Here is a 26,640-nt window from a genome sequence, read left to right as displayed (position 1 = left end):
CATAGCGACTGAGCAACCACGGCGGGTAGCGCGCGTGACGTGTGTTTGAATATATATATATATATATATATATATATATATATATATATATATATATATATATATATATATATATATATATATATATATATATATATATATATATATATATATATATATATATATATATATATATATAGGCAAAGAGGGTTTCTTCAGGCTACCTTTCAAACGTAAAGAACTTGAGTGGTGCTACAAGGTAAACAGAACAAGTATTTAATTTCGACAGTTTCGATCGGTGGACCGATCTTCGTCAGGGTTTACAAAAAATGTAATATATAATCTACGAATACATATGACACGAGTTCGATTCCGCCCAGCAGCCGAGAACCTTTAAACGCTTCTTTTTTTTTTTGTCAGTGAAGGACGGCATATACCCAGTGACCCAAGTTGGTACCGACGGTTGGTTTCCAACCGGGTTCCCTCAGTGCAACAGCCCAATGCTTTACCCATTAGAACATGGACCACCCACTGACCCAAGTCGGCGGGGAAAGTGTTGCTACGGACAGACAGACACCGGAAAGCGCGTGAAGTATCCTAAAGATGCTAATCACCGTGAACAACAGCCCGTATTTAAGGCTACACATTCCTTGTGCCACCTTGCTACATCCATTCTGGAGGATTTGCCAAGAATGGGCGCATGCCAGCATCACATATGCAGCACCCAAGTTGTCTGTTAGGGCACATAACCAGTTGCCCGAGCTGTCCACTTGGCCTATAGACAGTAATCAGCAGCAATTTGTATGTCTATTCGGACACTTACTCAGTGGCCCATGTCCGCTCGGCAATACAGTAGCCAGCAGATATCAAGTAGCTCAAGCTAGTAGACAACCGGGGTCACTGGGGGAAAGAGGTTGGACATATACCGCAAAGTGGGTAACGTTACCAAAGAATGCTAATCGATCTTTTTTTTTTAAAAAAAAGGTTGACCGTTAAACAAATGTCACTGCAGGTGTGACACTGCAGCGACACAACGGGTCATCGCGTGCTAAAAAATTATTGCTGGCTTCACGTGTAGTTCACACATTTAGGTTTAAACAGACTTCTGGCCGAGTTATATACGAAACCATATGTTGTTTGATTTCAGGTGTTTCCTTCTTGCTCGTTTATCCGTGGCATAGCCAGAAATATTTTTTCGAGTGGGGTGGGAGGGACCCACTTGACTGGGGACGGGGATGGGAAGGAACGGGAAGGAAACTGGAATGGAATGGCCACAAACTAACCGAGAAATTTCGAGGAAGAGGGGTAGCCTATGGTGCTATAAGCCTGGCTAACCTTCGTGCCCAGGCTAACCTTCGTGCCTTTCCGTTATGATTCTCTCTCTCTCTCTCGCGAGTGGGGCAAGGGTGGCGGCACGTGCCCGGTGAGCTACCATGTGACTACGCCACTGTCATGTATCATATGTACCGAAGTGATCGACAGGAAGTAATTACAGTTAAGAGTCGCTGCACATTTCTGGCACATCTCTTGTTTGACGGAGTAGTTACAGTTCAACTAGCAATTCAGTTCTAAGAGGACAATTCAATTCACTAAGAGGACCTTAGTGTTGAAGCAATGAACGACAATCTTGTGGGCATCATTAAGGAGTGTGCAATGGAAGTCGGTGGTAACTCCGTTAGGCAGGATACCAGCAAACTATCTCAGGAGACGAAAGATCTGATCAAGAAACGCCAATGTATGAAAGCATCTAACCCTACAGCTAGAATAGAACTGGCAGAACTTTCGAAGTTAATCAACAAGCGGAAGACAGCTGACATCAGGAAGTATAATATGGATAGAATTGAACATGCTCTCAGGAACGGAGGAAGCCTAAAAACAGTGAAGAAGAAACTAGGAATTGGCAAGAATCAGATGTATGCGTTAAGAGACAAAGCCGGCAATATCATTACTAATATGGATGAGATAGTTCAAGTGGCTGAGGAGTTCTACAGACATTTATATAGTACCAGTGGCACCCACGACGATAATGGAAGAGAAAATAGTCTAGAGGAATTCGAAATCCCGAAGGTAACGCAGGAAGAAGTAAAGAAAGCCTTAGGAGATATGCAAAGGGGGAAGGCAGCTGGGGAGGATCAGGTAACAGCAGATTTGTTGAAGGATGGTGGACAGATTGTTCTAGAGAAACTGGCCACCCTGTATACGCAATGCCTCATGACCTCGAGCGTACCGGAATCATGGAAGAGCGCTAACATAATCCTAATCCATAAGAAAGGGGACGCCAAAGACTTGAAAAATTATAGACCGATCAGCTTACTGTCCGTTGCCTACAAAGTATTTACTAAGGTAATTGCAAATAGAATCAGGAACACCTTAGACTTCTGTCAACCAAAGGACCAGGCAGGATTCCGTAAAGGCTACTCAACAATAGACCATATTCACACTATCAATCAAGTGATAGAGAAATGTGCGGAATATAACCAACCCTTATATATAGCTTTCATTGATTACGAGAAAGCGTTTGATTCTGTCGAAACCTCAGCAGTCATGGAGGCATTACGGAATCAGGGTGTAGATGAGCCATATGTAAAAATACTGGAAGATATCTATAGCGGCTCCACAGCCACCGTAGTCCTCCATAAAGCAAGCAACAAAATCCCAATAAAGAAAGGCGTCAGGCAGGGAGATACGATATCTCCAATGCTATTCACAGCGTGTTTACAGGAGGTATTCAGAGACCTGGATTGGGAAGAATTGGGGATAAAAGTTAATGGAGAATACCTTAGTAACTTGCGATTCGCTGATGATATTGCCTTGCTTAATAACTCAGGAGACCAATTGCAATGCATGCTCACTGACCTGGAGAGGCAAAGCAGAAGAGTGGGTCTAAAAATTAATCTGCAGAAAACTAAAGTAATGCTTAACAGTCTCGGGAGAGAACAGCAATTTACAATAGGCAGCGAGGCACTGGAAGTCGTAAGGGAATACATCTACTTAGGGCAGGTAGTGACGGCGAATCCGGATCATGAGACGGAAATAATCAGAAGAATAAGAATGGGCTGGGGTGCGTTTGGCAGGCATTCCCAAATCATGAACAGCAGGTTGCCATTATCCCTCAAGAGAAAAGTATATAATAGCTGTGTCTTACCAGTACTCACCTACGGGGCAGAAACCTGGAGGCTTACGAAAAGGATTCTACTCAAATTGAGGACGACACAACGAGCTATGGAAAGAAGAATGATAGGTGTAACGTTAAGGGATAAGAAAAGAGCAGATTGGGTGAGGGAACAAACGCGAGTTAATGACATCTTAGTTGAAATCAAGAAAAAGAAATGGGCATGGGCAGGACATGTAATGAGGAGGGAAGATAACCGATGGTCATTAAGGGTTACGGACTGGATCCCAAGGGAAGGGAAGCGTAGCTGGGGGCGGCAGAAAGTTAGGTGGGCGGATGAGATTAAGAAGTTTGCAGGCACGGCATGGCCACAATTAGTACATGACCGGGGTTATTGGAGAAGCATGGGAGAGGCCTTTGCCCTGCAGTGGGCGCAACCAGGCTGATGATGATGATGATGATGATGATGATGATGATGAGCAATTCAGTTCATGCAAGATGTCAGTGCCACAATACCAATACAGCGAGCAACGCCGGCAATAAATTTCGTCAGTTGCAGCAAGAATGACTGATGATGATGATGATGATTGTGTGTGTGTGTGTGTGTGTGTGTGTGTGTGTGTGTGTGTGTGTGTGTGTGTGTGTGTGTGTGTGTGTGTGTGTGTGTGTGTGTGTGTGTGTGTGTGTGTGTGTGTGTGTGTGTGTGTGTGTGTGTGTGTGTGTGTGTGTGTGTGTGTGTGTGTGTGTGTGTGTGTGTGTGTGTAATCTCGTGATCAGTAAATTAAACTACAAGTTAGGAAGTGTTTGTCGCACATATTTCTTAACAATTTGTAATGTGGTTTACCTACGTAAACCGTTACTAATGCAGCTGGGATGCTAAGAGAAAGCTTTAACTCGGGCCCAACTCCAACTCATCGTTCAGTTCTCAATGGATCACACACCCCCGCAAAACCGCGCGTCGAAGAAGCGAAGGTACAAAAAACTCATACCCACGTTAGCAAACAAGATGGATGATAAAGCGAATGACGATAGATGATAAAGCGAGTCAAGTTTGTGAATTAAGAGGGATGACTAAGCGAATTAAGTGGATGATTCAGGCGAGATAAAAGCTACAGAATTAAGATTGATGATTAAGCGATGTAAGAGGATGATAGGCTAATTAAGTGGATGACTAGGCGTATTAGACTAATCGAATTAAGAGGATGATTCAGCGAATTAAGGTGGATGACTAAGCGAAGTAGATTAAGCGAATTAAGACGATGAGTAAACGAATTAAGAGGGATTACTAATCGAAGTAGACTAAGCGAATTACGGCGGATGTGTACGCCATGTGCATCGGCTCTTGGGCTTTCGCGTTAAAGTCGTTAGGGATAACGTAAGAGACGCTGTGAATTTTTTTCTTACCTGGATGGTCTTCGTGCCTTAAATAAATGGGGTGTTTTTTTTTTTTAGACCATGTGTATTTTCTTGAACTACACAGTGACAGGTAGCGTAATTGTAATCTTTGAGCTCGATTACTCGAAGCGGCGGACATTAGTCACACGAGAAATCGAAGCGCATAAACGACTAATTAATAAAACGTCACTAATTAACTATAATACAGTTATCTTACGGCGCGCATGTATTGCAATTCACAAATTGTAGCTGGTGAGTTTGTAATGCATATTAACTTGCAAAGAATTCTCAGGGTTGCATGGGTTTCGAGATATGCGCCGTGAAACCCACGGCAAAAGTGCGCTAGCGTTCCACTTACTTTTTTTACAAACCGACGTTTTATGCATTGGAGCACGAAAGCAACTGGAACGCCCATGTATTTCGTAGCACATTTTGGCAAAGAGTGTCTCGGAACTGGTGTCATCTTGAAAGTTCGTTCCAAGTGAACTAGGAATTCGCCTTGCGAACTTACCGGCTACAATTAGTAAATTGCAACATGCGCCGTAGAAGAATTAAGTAAAACGTTAATTCGCGAATTTTTGCTAATTAGTTGATTATGCCTTTCGATTTCTTGTGGAAGTAACGTCCACCTGTTTGAGTAATCCAACTTAATCACTAAAATTACGCTATCTGCCACAGACAATTATTTAGAGTTATTTATGGCCTAAAGAAATGGCATCGTGGACAGGTACGTCTCCTGGGGCCGAATCTTATAACGGTTCGGTTGGGGAACCGTTCCTTTGGCCTCACCTGATTGGCCAAAATTTTGATTACGTCACAGGTCGTCAGAGGCAGCGGGGCGGTATCGCAATTTTCGAATACGTCACGCATCTGTCAATCATCTTCAAAGCGAACCGGTCGTAGGAACCGGCGAAGGGGTAGTCCGCTTTGGGTTCCGTTGCTGTGTCTTGGCTGTTGGCTTGTGACCCTGGCGCCGCGCGCCGGTCGCGCGTCCCCGGAGACACGCGGGCGTCGCGCGCGCGTGCGTTGGTTGCTTCGGAGGCTATTACTTGCCTTCGTCGTCTGCTTGGCGTTGCTCTTTCGGTGTCAGATGCGATACGCTTTCGAAGAAGTGACGAATAATGAGTTGCACCGCCCTTGCTGGCTTTCTAAGTAGACCTTTTGCAGGCTACGCTATCAAATGGAGGAGACTCGGGTGCAAGCGTACGAGTGGCCATTCCACGCAGAGGGAGGAATATTGCGCGCTGCGGTTCATTGCGACCGGCCTGCAGCTCCCAGAGCTCAGTCGGACGCGAAGCATTCATCGGAATTGCCTAGATCTCTGCTGCCGACATTGTCCACAAAGTTGCTCTCGCAATTACTGTGTTGGCCGGTTAAAGGGCTGGGTGAGCTTTCCCGTGACCTCAGCTTCAAAGTCAGTGCCAAGGAGATATTTGCATGGTGAGATCGAATTCGCAGTGCTATCGCCAGTGTGAATAGCTCGCAGATCGCCGTTCAGCAGTCAGAAGGGTTCAACCTAGGCTGGTTCAGCGCTTCTTTCGTTCGTCTGATAAAACTATACAGACAGGACGGGAAGGTATTGTGGAGCTCTCTTATTTGGCTGCCCTTTTTTCTCTAGCTCGGGAGTGCCATACTTTATTTCTCAATTTCACGGCACAGCGCGCACCGTCAGCACCACATTCTTCGATTTGACTTCGCGCAGGCAATGCAGGGCCCGTGTATCGTAATGTTCGATTTAAGTTCCATTGCTTCTATCACACGACGCGCCGTGGGGCAGATCGCAGCGATAGCGGCAGCGCGGCGGCGAGCAACTCATGTCTGAGCCGATGACGAAGGGCGAAAAAAGAAGGAAAATTGATATAGTCGGCTAGTAAAGGTGTCCCTAAGAACCAGTTCACGGCTTTGTCGCGCTAGCTACTTGAGAAGTGCTGGCAGTGCGTTCCTGTTGCATGCATCGTGCGAGCTCCTGGTAGCAGACGACATAGAGCTACGCTCTGCCAACTCATTTACGCTTACGATACCACCTGTGGGCTGAGAATGAAAAACAATGACATTAATAAATTACTTCTGCATTGCGTAAACGCCCGGCACCATAAGTTTATACTTCAAAACTTGGCGTATAATATTTAATTTATATTTTACATTTATTTAGCAAGCAGAAACATTCTGCAATTCCTCGATTAGCTCGTCATATAATGACGTACACTTCAGAGGTGGCACCCTCTCTTCTATTGGTCGCGTACTCCCCTTCTTCCACCGCCGGCTTGGGAGTGGCACATCTAGTGACGTAAGCGGCGAAGTGAACGGTTCGTATTCCGAACCGTTATAAGATTCGGCCCGACTGCTATATTGTAGCGATGCCTTTTTCGATGCTAATGCGTTTTCGTGGTTTTCGCGTTTCTAGTGGCCGCGTCCGACGCGCCGCACGGGGTGCCGAAAGGAATTGGCATCGGGAAAAGGCATCGCTACGAAATCGCGGCCCTGTCTGTTTTTTGTCCCACAACGATAATATCGTCATCTGTCTTGCCCGTGTATCCTTTCTTTAACGCTGCGAGCCCGGTACTTCCCAGTCACGAGCGGCACGCGCGTTATCAGTGTGACGCAGCATTCTCGACAGGAAAGTAGCGAGCGCCGAGTTTTCAAGAAAGGAAACGCAAGCAAGGCAGATGACGATTATCGTTGTGGGACAAATATACGCCCCAAAGGGTGCAAACTGTTTTCAGAGTGCACACAACGATAATCGTCATCTGCCTTGCTTGCGTTTCCTTTCTTGAAAACGCTGCGCCCGCTACATTCCTGTCGTGATAACGCGCGTGCCGTTCGTTACTGCGAAGTACCGGGCTCGCGGCGTTAAAGAAAGGAAATGCGGGCAAGACAGATGCTGGCTAGCTCTGGCAGCCCGTGGGTAACCAGAAGTGGAAAATCTTAAGAAGTCCATCGTTGTGTGGCAAGATATACGACTCAAAATGTGCAAACTTTTCGTGTATTTTAGGGCTAGATATTAAGATCATTTGGCTATTTTTTGTTGGTGCCATCTGGCAACCCTGTGAATCGCGCTTTTCTGTCGTCAAATCTGAAACCCCGAAACTTTCTCTGGCGGTTCGTTCGTGTTTGTGGTGCGAGTATTCAAGTAGATAAGTTATTTATTCTATGGTGGAGAACTTTGGATCGTGTTAGGAGGAACGGCAGCAACAACTTCAGTAAGTGCTTTTATTAAAGCAAAACTTTCTTTGCCTTTTCCTTCGACTTTCCCACTCCTGCTGTCCGGCACACTGCGTCGGGGAGTGGTTCAGAGCGTGTGCACGTATACATGGAAGGAGCGTGGCAGAGAAGAAAAGAGACGCGAAGGACTCGTTTGGACCGCACTGCGTCGAATGTGTACAATGCCCCCTGAAGCTCCCGGGTCGTTGCCATTAAGCCTCTTGACAGCTGTAATTATCCGTGACCCCCCGCAAGCGCTTACCGTTCTACAACGAGCAAGTCCAAAGGGAAGGTAGTTAGAATGGAAGAGAGGAGGGGAGAGAAGAGGCAGAGAACGGTTAGAACCAGTAGAGCCGACGCAGTCGCGAAACAAGTGTCTTTCTTCGCTCGCAGTTCCCATATACAAAGCGTGTGTGGGCGGGGGGGGGGGGGGGGGGGGGTAGGTGACGTGAGAACGCAAGGAACTGCTGGATAAACATAAGTTCAAGGTACGGTACAGTGCGTTTCTACTATTTCTAAAAAGTAAAACCATGCAAATATGTCTAGTGGACAACTTACACAGGGTGTGCAGAAGCAGAGCCGTATTAATTAAAGCGCACCGCACGGTCTAGGTGACACAATGGAAGCGGTCGCACGTCAAATCAACACTTCAGTGCTATGGCATTGCTCAAGGTCGCGGATTTGACCGAGGCAGCCGCATTTCTACGAGGGCGAAATAAAAAAACACCCTCTTACTTTGATTTAGGGACACGTTAAAAACACCCCGGTGCCAAAATTAATCCGGAGTGCGCCCCTACGGCCTGCCTCATAATCCGATTGTAGTTTTGGCACATACAGCCCCATAATCCAATTCATGTTTAATGCATCTGCCACGATGCGATGTGCCATGTGAGACAATGACAATGCTCAACCCTCTCAGAGGCTATGAAATATGGCGCACAACAACGCCTCAAGCAAACACCTCTCCCTTTGTGTTTTGTGTGCTATGCAGACAAACAGCAGTGGTGCACGCAAGGTAACGTTTAATATCAACTCACCACTCTTGTGTTGGACAAAACATTGAAGAAATTAAACATTTGCCGGCAACATCACACAAATTATCGTCAATCAAAACAAACAGTACAGAAAGCTTTGCTTACATCGATTCCCACAGTGCGAGGGATCTGCATGATTTTTATGTCTGAAGTGTTTCTATTTTGCTGAAAACCATGTTGCACGATTTGAACAAACGTCAGTTAAAGTTTTGGATTGTTGTGTTCATGCAGTTATTGACGCAACCTGTTTCAGAGTGCAAGTTTATTAAGTTTGTTAGGATGATTTTTTATAAATACCTTTTTGGCTATGTGATTGTGGTACTGGCTTTGAGGCTGCTATGAGAACTGTGTATTCAGACTGTATATGTGGTTGTTGATCACCAGCCATGTTGTGATGTTAAACCGTTGTATTCTTCATCACTATGCACTCTAGGAAAACATGATCACATAACCATCACATGCAGGCTGCAGCTACTGATGAAAAATAAGCGTAAGCATAAAAATTTCTCATGCAAGTCTCAACATCTTACATTATCTTTTGCAAATCTAGAAAAAAAGATCCTGCTAATGGCCTCACATTTAGCTCATGGAAGTCAAGTGTATCCACTCCACTTTCGGACATGAAGGCAATGCAAATAAAACCAACGGTCGCCTACAGCTGAGGCCTTTTTTTTTTTTTAACAATGATGCCAGTGAAGAGGAAAGTTTGCGATGCTGTTTCAAGGACAGCCGCAAGGTAGTAAAACAAAATCCTCAGCAGCTCAGGCTGTAGCTTCACATAACAAGAGTGGTGCACGAGACAAACACAATTATTAATATTGTAAGGTTTTGGGAAGAAGATCCCCCACGTGCTATGAAGACACATTAAACTCTTAGCCACTTTCTTGTGCTGAACATACTTCTAAGTCCTTCAATATGTTCCTTTCAAATGTCATGTATGTCGAACAGAGACAACAAAGAGCACAGTGAGTGAACCATATGAAAGGTAAACAGACCCAGAGAAAAGCTCTCAAAGTTTCAGATAAGACAAATGATAATGGTATGACGAACTTTATGCTGCCTTGAGAGACATGGCTGGTGTAAGCAATAGTGTTAAATCTCAGCTAGGGCCAGACCAAATATTTCAGGTTCATCTAAGTGTCAAGCACACCAAACAGTTTTGGCTTTTCAGTGGCAGAATTCACACGCAACTTTCATAAAAAAGCAGTTCAAAAATCTGTCAGGCATTGCTGTTCTGAGTGCACAAAATAACCTTTCTGCATTAGCTAAATGAGACTACAAGCTTAAGAAATTTAGTACTGTCTGGCCCTTTTCAGTGTTCCAGTGTGAAATGTAAAATGCTGAGCTGGAAATCATGGTGAGCTTTAAATTAGTTTTGCATGTATAGCTTCTGTAGAATGCATACAATTTATTTAAATTTTTTTAAATAAATCCTAGTTTTCAGTTGGTCTTTATTCTATTTTTACTTATAGTTTATGTGCTGCACTAACCTGTGTGGCTGTCAAGACAGCTGTATCGCTTGCAGTGTTATGTCACTAAGTAATGTTTAATGGAAGTTAATGTAGCCTGTATCGTTAATTTTTGTTGTTCTCAGCATATGAATTTCTCCTTCTATCTTTCAGAGCACCTGTCTTCACCTGGCAGGTCGCATTTGAAACTCGATGCAAGCTGTCTTTGTTTAATTCACAATCTGTGCCAAATAGTAAAGAAAGTCTGGTGCCCTTTCTCACTTCAGGAGAAATTGAATGCGAGTCATTCAATGCGACCTTGAAGGTATGTATGCAGAATTCATTTGGCTGCACAGAAAAGGCAATGACAATTTTTTTCCAGCATGAACAAGGCTAACGCAAGGTGCATTTTCTTTGTAGAATAATGAGCTATCACATTTGCACTGTTCCTTTCAGATTATGCTATTCTAATTTATGTAATCATGTGTACTACCTGCGTTTGTTGATTAATGTTGTCTGAATTTCAGAGGTTGCTAGGAACGACCCCGCTTGAGCCAGTGTGCTGTCACATTCTGCTATCAAAACAGTAGCAGCATGGCTAACAAAACTGCTGCTTGAGTATCATCTGCAACTCGGAGATAAATGTGATGCATTTTATGACCTTAATTACATAGAATGCTTGCTCTCAGCGCTGGATTAGGGGGGGGGGCTAAGGGGGCTGCAGCCCAGGGCCTCACCTCGGACAGTAGGAGAAGGGGGCCCATTTATTCTAACCTGCTTAGTACATGGAACTATGGGAAACGGAACTTCGAGCAACATGTATGTAGCGAGAAAACCAGAATGAGTAGACGGGGCCCCCCGCCTAATGTAACAGCATGCATTAGCCTGATCATTTGGGGAGAGCTTGTCGAGCTGCAAAAACAGGAATCCCCCGCCACCCCGGCAGGGCCCTCTTTCTTATGAGGCGAGGTGCGTTTGCTTGGAAGATTTTTCGTGGTTTCCTGTCAGTCCGTCTGTCCAGTGCTGTCTGGAGAGGAGGGGCAAGGGGGAAACACCTAAAACATGCAATTTGGGATGAGGACCTAAATCTCCCTTGCCCCTCGTCGCCACCATGCCACCCTCCACTTCTCAAATAGTTCCGCCGCTGTCCTTCTCATAGAAAGTATGTGCTGCAATACCCAACAGTGCCTCCCATTTGACTTTTCTTTACAGCGATGGTAATTTGGGCGGGGGAGGATGAGTCCAGTAGCAGATAATGATGAGTCTGATGGCGGAGTCTAGGCAGGAAAGAAAAGAATACGTCACACGTGCCTTTGTCCACGTGCCGTGGGGCATGGAATGTTCACTGTTCGGGCCAGGGTTGTGGAAGAGTGAAGGGGTAAGTTGGAGAGCTGGACACAAAGGGCCTGTCTCCAGGGCCCATTCCTGCCTAGTGGCTGCGTACCCTCACGCGCGCTCGAAGGAAAAAGTAGGTCAGACTGGCCGCCGAACTTTCCAGAAAGAAGTAGAAAAAGATGACTCAGAGGTGACGGAGGGCGCGTAACTTTGCCCACACTAGGAGTCGCCCTCTCCCCTTTGTTCTCATGCTCAGCGTCGACGGGGCGAAAGAATAATGGAGAACCTCCCAGAACAGACGGTTGCTCCTAGCCAATAGGAAGACGAGACCAGAACGAGAAAAGGAGGGAATTTGTACAAGCTAGGAACTCTATTTTACAAGTTTAACAGCAATGCAAAGCATTTTACCAATGCAAACAAACAAAAAATGTTGCCTTTTAGTGAAACGCGAGTTGAAACCACGAGCAAACTCACTGAAAATGAAAAAAAGTCCAGAGTCGCAGTCTGAGACTTCTGCAGTCTGCATCGGCTGTGGCAGCATGCAAAATACTTGTTATTAACGTAGTTATGTACTTAGTGCAATATACTTTATGCTGTCTAACAAAAAAATACGTTGATCCAAAGTTCAATCAGCAACTAAAGCCGGCCCGATGCATTGCCGGCTTGTCGAATCGACGAGCGTTTGGCGGGCTCGGCACCCAGCCATGCTCCGACGGAGGCCCAGCCCGTGTGGCTGGCCGCGTGCCGATGTAGCTGGAAGTAGACGTCGGGCCGACTGTTTTTGGAAGGCAGCCTGGCAGGTGGTGTTATGTTTCGCCTACGACGCGCGGTATGTTGCGAGATTCTCTGAAGTGACCCTGCTAAGTGGCCGGACGTTATTACTGACAGCTTTCGGAGTGTATCCCTTGAGAAAGGGCCATTGTATTTTCAAAATCGGGCAGAAAATTTTCCGTCTTCCAAAAGGCAATACAGAACTCAGAAACGCTATATGTCACCTCATCTTTTCATGTGAAAGGCTGTATATGGGGAGGCGTACGAGCAACACTGGTTAATGTACTCGGAGTCCAAAGGTTCCGTTTACTGTTTCATGTGCAAACTATTTTCGATTTCAAGCAACCCCAGTGCTTTCACCACGCACAGCTTTTCTGATTGGAAAAGAGCAGAAGAAAAGGTTTGCGCACATTAAAATAGTGTTGAGCACCGGAACTCCGTGGCAGCATGGCTCGCCCGCTATTACTCGAGCAGCACAATTGACAAGGAGCTGGTTAAGCATCTTGTCACTGAAACCGCTTACTGGACCGAGGTGTTGAAACGCTTAGTCGTTGTAGTTAAGCTTCTAGCTGAGCGCAACCTAGCGTTTAGGGGCAGTGAGGAGCTTTTTGGTTCTCCGAGAAATGGCAATTATATGGGAGTGCTTGAGGCCATTGCCAAGTTTGATCCCTTTCTAGAGGAGCACATCAAACGCTATGGGAACAAAGGAAAAGGTCACCCATCATATCTGTCAAAAACCATTTGTGATGAATTTATCGAGCATATGGCAAAGGCTGTCAAGGAACGTCTCGTTGACGAAGTGAAACGCGCAAAATACTTCTCTTTAATTGTTGATTCGACTCCAGACCTTACTCACTTTGATCAGCTGTCAGTTATTATATGATACTATTTAAATGGGAAAGTGTACGAATGCTTTCTTGGATTTGTTCCAATTGAATTTCATAACAGCGTGTATCTTTTCGATACCATGATGTGCCTCTAGACGACCAGTGGTATCTCAATGATGATTGTAGGGGCCAAGCTTATAATAATGCGAGTAATATGTCAGGAAAATAAAAAGGACTGCAAGCTCAAATCAAACACCTGAATAAATTGGCAGTCTACGTCCCGTGTGCTGGTCATTCGCTGAACTTAGTTGGCGTGTGTAGCGTTGACAGTTGCCTTGAGGCAGTCAAATTTTTCACTGTAATTCAGAGACTGTATGTGTTCCTTGCTGCCTCACCTGAGCGATGGACGTATCTTTTGGACAGCATGGGCGGAACTGACCAGCAGCTTGTTTTGAAAAGTCTCTCTGAGACCAGGTGGTCAAGACACGCTGAATCATGCAAGGCCATTCTGAAAAATTTCAATGCAGTCTTGTGTTGCCTTGAAGCTATATCAAAGAACGAGGAAGAAAACGGTGACACTAGGAACGAAGCGCACTCTCTTTTCAAGAAAAAGACAAAACTAGAGACTGCACTCATAGCGATTTTCTGGAGTGAAACCTTGGAGCGCTTTGACAAAACGAGCGTAGCACTTCAGAAACCAGGCCTAGACATTTCAACTGCTGTAGACCTGCTGGGCTCTCTAGAAGGCTTTGTTAATTCTTTGCGACCTCTCTTTGATACCTTCGAAGAGAGCACGCACGCTATGTACCAATCAATGTTATCAGGATGAGAGCAAACGCATTGTTTGAGTAAGCACCCGGACGGAAAAAGCGATAGTGCGTTACAAGGTAGAAAAAAGTTTATCGTAGGGACCTACAATGTTGTACTTGACAGTCTAGGCTCTGCTTTGCGAGTGTGAAAGGCTGCCTATACACTGAACTCTGCGAAAGGTTCGGATTCTTAAAATTGCTGACAGAAGTTGGGAGCGAGGCCTCTGTGGCACAGCAGGCTGAGAAGTTGGTGAAAACCTACAAAAATGATTTGGAGCCAGCATTTTCCGCTGAAATTGTTCAGTTTGCAAATTTTCTGCACAACTCTGTATGCCAGGACATGAGTCCCCTGGGAATGAAGAAGTTGCTGCACGAAAGAAAGCTTATTGATGTGCTTCCGAACCTTTCTATAGCTTTGCGAATGTACTTAAGCATGCCCTTGGCAAACTCGAGACCGAACAATTGTTTTCCAAGTTGTCGCTGATAAAAAATCGCCTACGTTCGAGCCCCCTTGACGACAAGGTGAACTCGCCTGCTATCATGTCCATTGAAAGTGACCTCCGCGATCTATCCTTCGAACAGACTATATCTGATTTCGCCAAAGTGAAGGCGCGAAAGATGCCATTTTAAAAGAGGACTATTTACGCTATACATGAATAGTTCCAATAAGTTCGTTGTGTTGCCTCCCAGCCTCCACGTTGCCAATGAAACGCTGAGCAGTGTAATTCAAGATATGCAAATATTCGTTGTTCGTCTCTTGTTCGTTCTTCTTGTGATATTTAGCGTGCTTATAAAGAACTGTATTTTTGTTGTTTTTGATAGTGCCACATTTATTTGGCGTCTTCCTTGCTTGCCTTACCTTTAACGAAAATATTTTCAAATAATGTTTCGTAATTACAGTTGGTAATTTTCATCTGTATTCTAGTGCATTTTTATGGTGTTTGTATTGCCTTAAGTATTGTATATGTCTATTGCATATTTATAGAGTAACGTGTATAACGATTACTGCAGTCTGATATTTGAATTTTAATAAAGAATGTTTTGGATACAACCATGCGTCTCCTCACGGGATTAAACTTACTGATGCAAACAAAGCCTAGCTTCAGAAGAACCAACATCTGAGCTGTGTTGTCTTTTCTACATTATTATTCGTCTTGAGTGCACTAAACTTTTCCTTAAAGCCTAGCTTTTGCTGAAAACAGAATGCAGATTAATCACAAAGTGAACATATGTGTTGGTGTATCAGTATAGGGAAAGGGGGCCTGCATGCGCATTAGCCCAGGGCCCCCATTTTTCTTAATTCAGCCCTGCTTGCTCTGCTTTTTTTACACATAGGGAAGTGAACAATACTTGAATTTATTGAAAGAGAGCCTTCTAGCTTTTGATTTAGATGTAAACACACCTGAATTCTACCTTGCCAAATTGCAGTGTTGTCTCTTGAACTGTTATTAAATGCTGTGTCAGCTTCAGGAAAGGAACTTTTGTGTTGTGCTACTTGTAAGTAAGGAAAATGGCCTTTCTTTGTTGAAATTTACTATATCCAATGTGAATATGATATCCAAACAATAGTGATGAGCTTATTTGTCATTGCTCTGACACTAGTACTTAGTTTTTTCTTTTCTCCTAAAGAGTATGTTGCAAATTTTTTTTTGTTTTATCCCAATAATGAATAGCTGCCAACCCAGTAAATTGCTGGAGCTGGTTCGCTCATGATTACGAGCAGAAAATAGCACTAAACCACAGGTCAAAGAGAAGGGATGCAGACCACAACGCTGTGGCCTGTGGGTTTTTTTTTTTCCTCTCCCAGACAGTTGTGTTCTTGTTGAGCAACTTGGTGGTTCATCTGCTTAGAAGACATCGGAATCCAGGTTAAGGTCAAGAAGTCATGATACTCAGAGACGCCTCAATCCCCAAGAATGTGGCTGATTCACTGGAGCTTGACCCTAAATTTTGTGAGCATCCTGTTCTGGACAAGACGGAACTGCTCAGCCTCGTCAGGACAGCTATTGGTAGAGCAAGAACAGATGAAACTGACATGTATCAGAGAAAGTGTTGACTGCCTGCCCCAGCAGTTTAAGAAAGGCAACATAGTTCGGCTCCGCACAGCAGTGACCGTCCTTCGAGAAGCTGGGCTTAAGCTGCTCCTGTCTGACAAAGAAGGTGAATTTGTCGTGATGCTTAGTGGTTTGTACAAGAACAAAGCAGATTTGGCTATTCTAGGCAATTTCAAAGAAGTGCAAGGAGTGGTTCCTGTGAAGGTGAAAACAAAGGCTGTTCAGCTTTGCAAAAAAGCCAGACTCTCAAAACTGGCCTCCTCTGTAAAGTCCTGCAAAGGAACCAACCTTTCTGTGTTTTTCAGTGCCAAGACTCGCAAGGAACTGTGCCCGTTCTGGGCCATTGTTGCTGAGTGCGGAACCTGGAAATGACAAGTGGGGGTGTTCCTGCAAAAGTTTTTGTGCCTCCTCGACATCGATGACCCCTTCCTCATAAAGACGCCAGGTACTGTCTCCATCTTTCACCGTGAAGAATGTCCAAAGGCTGTCCAAGCCTTTTCTGTGGACATCGAAGACTTATATTACTTATTGCCTCAACAAGGTGTGTGCATCAAAGTTGGCCATTGCATTGACAAATATGGTGTTCTTAAGTTTCAGAATTCATGTGGCATCAATGTCGACAGGTTTTTAGAACTCTTAAAGTTCTATATGCTTTCCACTTTCATCAGCATGAAGAATAAGCTTTTTATACAAAAGAAAGGTGTGTGCATGGTTCATGTGTTGCCCCTGTTCAAAGTGAAATTTTATTGGCCAGCTATGACCGCAATCTTAAAGCTAAGCTCAGCCAGACGAACACTGTAAAAGTGATGCGACACGTTGATGACTGTTTAATTTTTCATAATAATAACACTCCTGATGCGCAGCCTGCTCCTGCTATAATATAGGACGTGTTCCGCACAGTATTGGGTGTCTTTGAGTTGACCACGGAGCATCCGTCAGACAATAAGCTGCGTTTCTTAGACTTGGAGCTCTTGTTCTTAAACAAACGTGTATGTTGGGGTTATTCTCCTCGGTCTCATAAGAGACTTCTCCCCTTTTTCTCGGTGCACTCAAAGATAAGCAAGCGCAGTAATAGCAGGATTTTGTATGAAGGTAGCCCTCATCAGATCCTGTGACCACCAAGTAAATGCAAGCTTCGAATCGCAAGTAGCCAGGCTGAAGCTCGCATGTTTCCCGTTACTGCTTTTAAACTAGCGTCACTGAAAGCCTCGCAACAGGCCTTAAAGGAAAGCAATCGGCAGCCACTCAATCTGAGAATCACCCATGGCAAATGGTTGCGGTTATCCCATATATGCACCAGGTTGTGGATAATCTCAAAAAGGTTGTCAACAGGGCAGGCATTACGTTGTTGTTCACTGCCCAAAATAAGTTAGGTAGCATTTGCCACCAAGTCAGTCGAGTGACCGAGAACAAAAAAAGTTGTAAAATGCAGCACAGGGAGAGGTTTGTTGTTGACTGTTGTGACTGTGTTGTTAGATTCCTCTTTCATGCAAGCGTTTCTATATTGGTCAAACAGGGTGGTGCATCAATGACCGCATGCGCAAACACTCGAACAAGGACCGAAACAAGCTAGAGATAGTCAGTTGTCACTTCATTGCAATGAATGCGGCTGCAAGCCATCTTTTGTAAAGATGTAACCTACTTGTCAAAATACCACGATGACCGTGGACGCCTTATTTATGAAACCTTTCACATCCATAATAGCGGTGAAACGTATGTAAGCCTCCCCTCCATTTCTCTCCTCCCAAAGGAAATAGCCTTCCTCTCTCATTGATTACAATTTATTGCCCCTGTGCATGCTGAATTTCAGTTGCTTTTGTGCTTTGGGATAGTGGTAGAGTATATATATGCTGACTAGAAGAATAAGGACACTTGGTTGTTAGTACAATACCATGGTCTGTGTCTCTCTCTTCGTCCTGTGGTTTAGCGCTGTTTCGTAATCATGCTATGGAACCTCAATTCCTTCTACAATAATATAGTATTATTAGAATTAATAGATTACCTTTTAGCGTGTCTAGGAGGGATATTCGTGGACTGTCCGTCTCGGCCACCATTAATTCGCTGGAGCTGTACCAGTGAGGAGGTGTAAGGCGAGACTTGCTGGGGGCACGTGCCTCCTCTTCACTGGTAACCCAGCCCTAGCCAATCAGCACTTCAGCAGCAGCCAAAATGGACAGTCCACTAGGTGGGTGCTTAAGGAATACCCCCCACCACCCCCATTCAAAACATATGCCAAGTCTAGTATGGCTTTGGACATGAAACAGAAGTTGATTCATGTCTTCGGAACTTGATGTGGCAGTCTCATGGTACCAAACTTAACAGACATGTGCACGCACACTAGAGCATTGCACAGGCCCAGGCCGTCCAAAGCGTTTTTCAGGAGGCCCGGGCTCGGCTCGGGTTCACTCATTAAAGGGCAAAAGTTGGGCCTCTGAGCACAGAGAAATGTTAAGCATTGCATAACATTTATGTGCTATACTCTGTGCCAAGCTGAAGTGACACATGCAAAGAGCTGGCTCTTAGTATACGTCAGCAAAGAAAACAGAAAAACATGAAGTTCCCATTCATTTTTTCACAAAACCGTATGTTGTTTCCGCATAAATAAAAATAAATGATACAAAAGACGCTCTTCATACAGTTCTCCTGTTACAGCTTTTGTGATTGCACTATTACCAATCTCAATACAAAAATACTATTTTAGTGCTACCGTAATGGTGTCTCTTTCTCTTTCTCTTAGCCTAGTTTCCCCGTCTATACTGCCTGAACTTGAATGGGAAGTTACCAACAATCCTTACGGAAGCGACCACTTCCCCATACTTCTAAGAACAGCTGAAGAAAACTAATATCCAATACAGGCTCATAGGTGGAAGATTGATACAGCTGATTGGGAGAAATTCCGAACTCTCACTAGTATCTCATGGGATGACATGTCCTCGTTAGGAATTGATGCTGCTGTGGAATATTTTACAGCCTTCATAATAGATGCCGTATCTAAATGCATATCAGAAGTAAATGGCTTGGCATGTAAACAGCGTGTCCCGTGGTGGAACAACGAATATAGGATCGCTCGTAAGAAACAGAACAAAGCGTGGGGGTTGCTATGCGCCTCTCCCACTGTGGAGAATCTTATTAACTTTAAGAAAGTAAAGTCATAAGGCAGGAGAACGTGCCGACGGGCTAGAAGAGAGAGTTGGCAGAAGTTCTTATCGAGCATCAACTCGTATACAAATGAGGCGAAAGTCTGGAACAGGGTTAATAGGATAAGAGGGCAGCAAACATATTCACTCCCTTTGGTAAACACACAAGGCGATACCCTGCAAGACCAGGCATATTCACTTGGGGAGCATTTTGAGAGCGTGTCGAGCTCAATCCATTATTCTCAATCCTTTCTCAAATACAAACAAATAGAAGCATGTAAGCCAAACATCAGAAAATGTCGACAGAATGAACCATTAACCGTCCTTTCAGTATTGCCGAGTTGAGAGCTGCCTTGAACACATGCAAAAGCACTGCACCGGGACTTGACAGAGTTATGTATGACATGATCAGAAACTTACTTACTGACACACAGGTTACACTACTCACACTTTTCAAAACTATTTGGGCTGCGGGATAGTACCAACCATCTACATGGAAAGAAGCGATTGTGGTTCCTGTTCTGAAGCAGGGAAAAGACCCTTCCTTGGTAGCAAGTTATCGTCCGATAGCTCTTGCAAATTGTCCGTGTAAGCTTTTTGAAAAAATCATTAATCGCAGACTCATACATTTCCTTGAACTCAACAATACGCTCGATGCCTATCAGTGTGGATTCAGACAAGGGCGGTCGACAACCGGTCATCTTATGCGCATTGAAGGATATATATGCGATGCATTTGTACACAAACGGTATTTCCTCTCGACATTCCTCGATATGGAGAAGGCATATGACACAACATGGCATTACAGGATCTTGCGAGACTTGTCGGGAATGGGCATCCGTGGAAATATGTTGAAAATAATTGAAAGCTACTAAAAGTCGGTAACGCAGTGTCACGTCCTTTTACGCAGGAAACTGGTGTACACCAGGGAGGCGTGCTCAGCTGCACTATCTTTATCATTAAGATGAACACACTACGTGCTTCACTGCCACCAGCCATTTTTTATTCCTTATGCGTAGACGACATACAAATAGGCTTCAAATCCTGCAACCTCACAGTATGCGAAAGACAGCTAGAGCAGGGCTTAAACAAGGTGTCAAAATGGGCAGACCAAAATGGATTTAAAGTCAACCCCCACAAAAGTTCTTGTGTTCTCTTCCCAAGAAAGAGAGGCCTGGTCCCAGATCCTTGTGTAGAACTGGGCGGACAACAAGTACCTCTGAACAATGAACACAAATTCCTAGGTGTTATACTTGACTCGAGGCTTACTTTCATCTCACATATTAAATGTCTTAAAGCAAAATGTCTTAGAACAATGAATTTACTTAAAATCCTATCCCACACAACGTGGGGTAGCGACAGACAGTGTTTATTGAATATTTACAGGAGCCTAGTTCGATCACGACTGGACTATGGTGCCGTGGTTTATCACTCTGCCGCTCCGAGCGCGCTAAAGATATTAGACCCTGTCCACCACCTGGATATCAGCCTGGCCACTGGCGCCTTTAGAACAAGCCCTGTCGAAAGCCTATACGTAGAGTCAGATGAGTGGTCACTCCATTTTCAGAGAACATACATCAGCTTCACCTATTTTCTCAAAGTGTGCTCTAATAAAGAACATCCGTGTTTCACAACTGTAAACGACTTGACCTGCGAAACACTTTTTCGTAATAGACCCTCCATGAGACTTCCTTTGTCACTCCGTGCAAGAGAACTTAGCAAAGAAATGAATGTCCCAGTTCTCGAACATCGCCTAATGCCTCCAGCTAAGCCATTACAGCCCAGAGAGTGGCAGGTGATAGACTGTGACATGTCCTTTGTAGAGGTCACAAAGCACGCACCTGACTTAGAAATCACTATGCATTGCCGTGAACGTCAATCGAAGTACTCGTGCTCAGAATTCTACACAGACACGTCAAAATCACATTCTGGTGTATCTTTTGCTGCTGTTGATCCCTCATTTTCTGAATCTGACGTATTGAATCCCTTAACAGGTATCTACACTGCAGAAGCCTATGCAGTACCGTCAGCAGCAAAACATATAAATTAAAACTCGACAGAGCAATAGTATTTACAGACTCGTTAAGTCTTGTAAAAGCGTTAATTTCTTTACAAAAGCATACAAATCCTGTTGTCATTAAACTTTACTTGCTCTTATGCAATATTTATCTATCACATAGACACGTAGTAATAAGCTGGGTGCCTGGCCATAGAGGCATTGAGGGTAATGTACTAGCTGACAAAATGGCCACATCACTCGCATCACTAACCACTTTTCCCACGGCTGCTGTCCCTGTCACAGATCTGAAGCCTTTCTTAAGAAAGAAACTGCGAGAACACTGGCAACGCATGTGGAACGCAGAAACAAATAATAAACTGCACGTTTGTCAAAGATTGATGGTGGGGTAATTCGCACTCTCCGAACAGGAGGGGATGGGGCGACAACAAACCCACCCCGCGTGCGTTTAGTGAGGGTTCGACTGCTGACCGGCGATAAGGTCCACGCCTGATCGACCGTGAACAAGAGGCATGAGACGGGAGGCAACGTAAAACACACACATTCAATTTAATAAGATCAAATCATGTCCGAGACATAATGGAAAAAAAAACATGCAAACTTCCAGTAGTGGGTCCTAGCTCGCGGAAGGCGTGCGGGTCACACAACACACGCCCTGACGCCACTCGCGCGACACTAAGCCCACCACGTGCGAACCATTAACACTCGCGAAAGAACAAAAAAATCTGCGACACAAATGACAAATATACGCGACAATAAATACGGCAAACACTACACTAACAGAACATACAAAAATTAACACGCGATGACAAATGAAAGATTACGCGATTAGAAAAGAGAGTCCGGCGGAAAGTTCTGAGAGCGGGCTGGAACACGAGGCTTATCTGGGGCGTGCTTGCCGAGGTCCCGATCTGAAGAGCGTCGGGCTGCTGCAGCCTCGCTGCCGAAGATCCTGACGGACTTGCACCGTCTGTCGCTCGACCGGCGAAGGCTTCAGCCTGGAGATCTCAGCCTGCCGACCACATCTTCAGCTGTCCCCCGGTGCCCGACCAACCTCCTCCGTCCTCCAAACCGCTCTGCCGCTCACCGAGCCGCCTCGTCCCTCCGCCGCGCTCAGGCGACACACGTGACCAAACAGGTCGTGCGAGCTCGGGACAATGGGAAGCTCTCTTCCCCATCGCCGTTCAAGCGGCGTTGCTGCTGCTGCGGCAATGGCGGCCATCTTGAGAGGGGCGCGGGCATGCACTCTGTGACAAGGTTATAAAGCCACAGTTAGGTTTTTGGCCTTCCCCAACAAAATCTTGCCGAAGAGATGTCCTATTCTGTCGCCTCAGAATAGGGCACACATTTGGTACCCACAGTTTTCTGCTCACTGGAAATGAACCGCCAATCTGTGGTCGATGCGGTGAGCGGTTTTTTAACACCAAAGTAGTCCTCAATTTTTTAAATGATGTTGTCCTACATGTTATAAGCCCATTAAACTCGTGGCGCATCCTCTTTCCAGAGGATGCCGCTGTGATAGTTGTTTTGTAAAGCACACGCCTCTGGGCCCTTGTGTTTTAAGGGCTCTAATGAGGCCGTGGTGCTCTAGTGAATTTTAGAATCTTATACATTTTTTATATGGTATCATTATTTCGCAATGCATCTTAATGCTCATAGTACACGTCTTTTGTCATTGCCATAATCTTATTGCATGTAGTTTTTGCGCACTTTACAGCGACTATTTTAGGCCCCTTTACAGCCACGTCACACCAACTTCATAGAAGTTATAACTCTACTGCAAACTCATCAACACTGGCTTGGCGCTCTTTGGCCATACCTGGCCCTTGCGCCAATAAACACCACACATTCATTCATTCATTCATTCATTCATTCATTCATTCATTCATTCATTCATTCATTCATTCATTCATTCATTCATTCATTCTCTTTCTACTTGTGCATTTATTTTATGCTGTATGCTCATGAATTTGACTATATATATATTAACATGCTAGAGGACCTCACTGGACAAAATCGTACGATCCAGGTAAATTCATGCTCACCAGCAGAAGAATAACAACACAGGCAATGGGCCAGACCACTGATGTTCTCATGAGAGAAACAAAGCTTTTGATCGTTTATTGCTTACATACTGTAGCTGATTAAACCCCAAGAAGCTGAGGCTGACACATAAGGTACAGTTTGTAAGTAGCGAACGCAATTTCAATGCAGCTGGGTATGTACTCCAAGAGGGAAGACCTGCTTGAAGCCGGAGGGCCTGGACAACCTGCTGTTTTTACACAAGAACATGTAGAGTTTTGCTCATTGCTGGCCTTCATGCAGTGCTATTCTTGTGGCATCGTTTTCGGCTGCAGTCTTGTTGTGTCGGTGCATGTTATTTTAAGTGTACTTTCTATCTTTATTTCATAAAAAAGGGAGGAACCTTTTATCTCGGATAGCCCGAAGCATGGTGCATGACAGCTTGATTATCTAACTTATATTGTACGTTGTGATTACATTTCATGTCACAGTCGGAATATGAACTGTTTGCATTTCATCTGCATTTGCTTTCTGTTCACCACCACCTTAAGCTTTTTTGTCTTCTGCAACAAATTATTAATCAGGAGCCTCTTTTAAGAACTTGTAATATTATTGTTTCGAACATGAAGTGTAGACAAGCGCATTAAAGAGAATTCCCTGGGTTTGCTTCTATCCGCTTTTTCATGTTAGTTGTATACTTTGTTTTGAAAACTTTCTTGCTATGTTTTATTGTCGCTATACTTTTAAATTATGGGGTTCTACGTGCCAAAACCTTGATCTGATTATGAGCCACACTGTAGTGAAGGACTCCAGAATAATTTGGACCACCCGGGGTTCTTTAATGTGCACCTAGATCTAAGTACACGGGTGTTATTGCATTTCGCCCCCATCAAAGTGTGACCGTTGTGGCCGGGATTTGATTCCGTGACCTTGTGCTTAGCAGCCCAACACTATATAGCCACTAAGCAACCACAGCGGGTGTTGCTATGCTTTTATTGTAATGACTTTTCATGTACCGCATAAGCAACTTATTTTGTTTATATTTTGATGCATTGCGTGCCAAAACCACGGGATGATTACAATGCGTTCCATAATAAGTACACGGGTGTTTTTGCGTTTCGTCTCCATCAAAATGCGGCCGCCATGGCCAGGAATCGAACCCACATCCTAGAGCTTAGCAGCGCAACAGCTTAAACGCTAAACTACCATTGCAGGTAAAGTAACATTTCAATGTATGTATACACCGGATGTTCGGTCTGATCACCCGCTACACAGGGCAAGGGACCGATAATCATCATCAACAACAAATTTCCTCCAGTGTGACCGGGCTGGGCCTGGTCATGCATACAGAGCCCCTGCTAAGCTTAGTAATGAACTGGGCCTGGGCCAGGCCCAGGCTAAGTAACATGGGCCCGGGCTGGGTGTGGTCATGTATGCCCGGGCCGAGCCCAGGCTGAAAAACCAGGCTTGTGCAGTGCTCTAACGCACACTATGACCATGCTGATGAAAGCAAAGACTATTCAACAGGAACAGCATAACAGGGGAAGGAGTTCTGCATTCCAAAAGAAGCGCACAGTTGGAAGGGCCAATTTGAAAGCTTTTAGCGAAACTGTCATTGTAAGACCGTCAACTGCTGCATTGAGCCAAATGGTTTCTACTTGAGTTGTTTGTGGAACCGCATGAGTGCCAACTGGTTTTGGTAATGTGGATAGTCTCCTGCTTCAAGTCTAAAGTAGTGCTTCACTTGGTGCACATCTTAAACTATTTACATAAAATGTGATGTAATATTTATTACTGCTGCTCAGGGAATTGAGGCTCCATGTCTTAATTGTGTGGTCAGCAGCTACCTAATGAAGCAAAACAGTGGGATACAAAATTTTTTGTATAATTTTTGTATTTTTTGTAATTTTCTGTACTCTAATTTTTCCTAGGTGCACTGCTTGCTTTTAAAAGAGAGCAATAATTCTGATGTGCAGTTTGGTTTACATTTAACGTTTTTCTTTGACTGGTGCAGAATTCCTGAAACTATTGAGCACGCCACTCCCCGTGTAAGCAGCTGCATCTTTCCCTGACATGGCACAAAGAAGGAAGATCCACACCTGTCATCTCATCGACCAACTTTCTGCGTGGGAGTCCCAGTTGTAAATAGAAGAATGCAACCAAGTATTCCAGGGTGAAAATCAAGCATTTCCAGTTAGCAGAAATGGTAGGCCTGCTGATCAAAACATGGCTCCAGGGCCCACAACGAGCTCTTTGCGATAGACCAGCTGAAGTTCAGTTGTAATTCCAATCAGTAACTTTTGAAAGCACCACAAATCAGTTGTGTGTGTGTGTGTGTGTGTATTTTGAGAAATTGTTCTATAAGCTAATGTGAAGAGTGGTGTAGTTTTTGCAGCCATTATTTAGGCAAAATGAGTCTTTTAAAACATTGGTTACTGGAAAGACTTATTCAAAAGAGAGCATTGTTAATGTACCTTTGCTGTCTTTTAAAATAACTTACAATTCCGTCCAAGACTTAGCAATGTTTGCTTTGTCTGAAAATTCAGTGTGCTACATACGGTGATGCTCTCAAAGAAAAGCTAATCAGCCGCTTTATATTTTTAAGAACATTGCATTTACAATTTTAACTAAGACAATTTTATTTTTATTGCATTGATAATGTAAGTTCTCTGCAAACTTACTAAGGACCCACTGTGTTAGTCATGTTCATGGCAACCATACTCCATCACAATTGTATTTATTAAATAAACTGTGTTTTTACTGTTCTCTTAAGTATCTATGAGCCATTATAGAAGGTTGTGTCTGTGTAGAGACAGGAAACAGCCTTTCTGCATGATGTTTTTCCTTGCTCAATATGCACTCTCACACATTGTTGCACTTGGTTCTGCTGCCATTAGTATTTCATGCAACCATTTATAGTGCAGTTTAACTAAGGCAATAGTGGCATTGATTGACTGTATTCGGTTGCGGAAATTGGATATGTGGATTTTGCATATGAATCCATGCATTTCTGTGCCAGTGAAAGTCTGCTGGTGCATAAGATGCACATGCAGTGCAATCTACTCGGCATGTGGAACAAAGAAAATAGAATAGTACATTTGTTGCAGTATTTCAGTTAAACATATTTATTAAGTGAAATATTACGACCAGTATACATGGTATAGTATGCTAGTACTAATCCATTAGTGTCAAAAAACAATGGTCCTTCAGACTCTGTAAATGCAGAACAATTTACAGGCATGGTGTTGAAGGTTGAGAATAGCTGAGCAAAATGAGTGGACTGCAATTTACTCTGTGCACTCTGTGTGTGTGCTTAGGATGAACTTCAACATCTGTTTCAGCTGTATCTTAAGTATTTCTACAGTGGAGCTGTCTTAGGCTAGTTTTCAGCGTTTAGTGATGTGCATAGGCAAAAACGACGGTAGCATCTATAGAGTTAAAGTAGCTTAAGCATAAGGCAAAATCATATCAGCGTATGTGTCCCAGCTGCATTTGAGGC

General features: G+C 44.2%; 1 long non-coding RNA gene across 1 annotated transcript; it reads left to right on the top strand.

Moving 5' to 3' along the window:
* Positions 1-7,322: 7,322 nt before the first annotated feature.
* On the top strand, positions 7,323-25,906 carry LOC139056109 (uncharacterized). Its single transcript, XR_011512163.1, has 4 exons — positions 7,323-7,686; positions 10,344-10,494; positions 16,271-16,410; positions 25,156-25,906. It is a non-coding gene; the product is annotated as an uncharacterized lncRNA (long non-coding RNA).
* Positions 25,907-26,640: the final 734 nt, after the last annotated feature.

The sequence above is a fragment of the Dermacentor albipictus genome, chromosome 1 (genome assembly GCF_038994185.2).
Source record: "Dermacentor albipictus isolate Rhodes 1998 colony chromosome 1, USDA_Dalb.pri_finalv2, whole genome shotgun sequence".
Lineage (NCBI taxonomy): Eukaryota > Metazoa > Arthropoda > Arachnida > Ixodida > Ixodidae > Dermacentor > Dermacentor albipictus.
The sequence above is the reverse complement of the archived record's forward strand: the minus strand, read 5'-3'. Positions and strand labels throughout refer to the sequence as shown.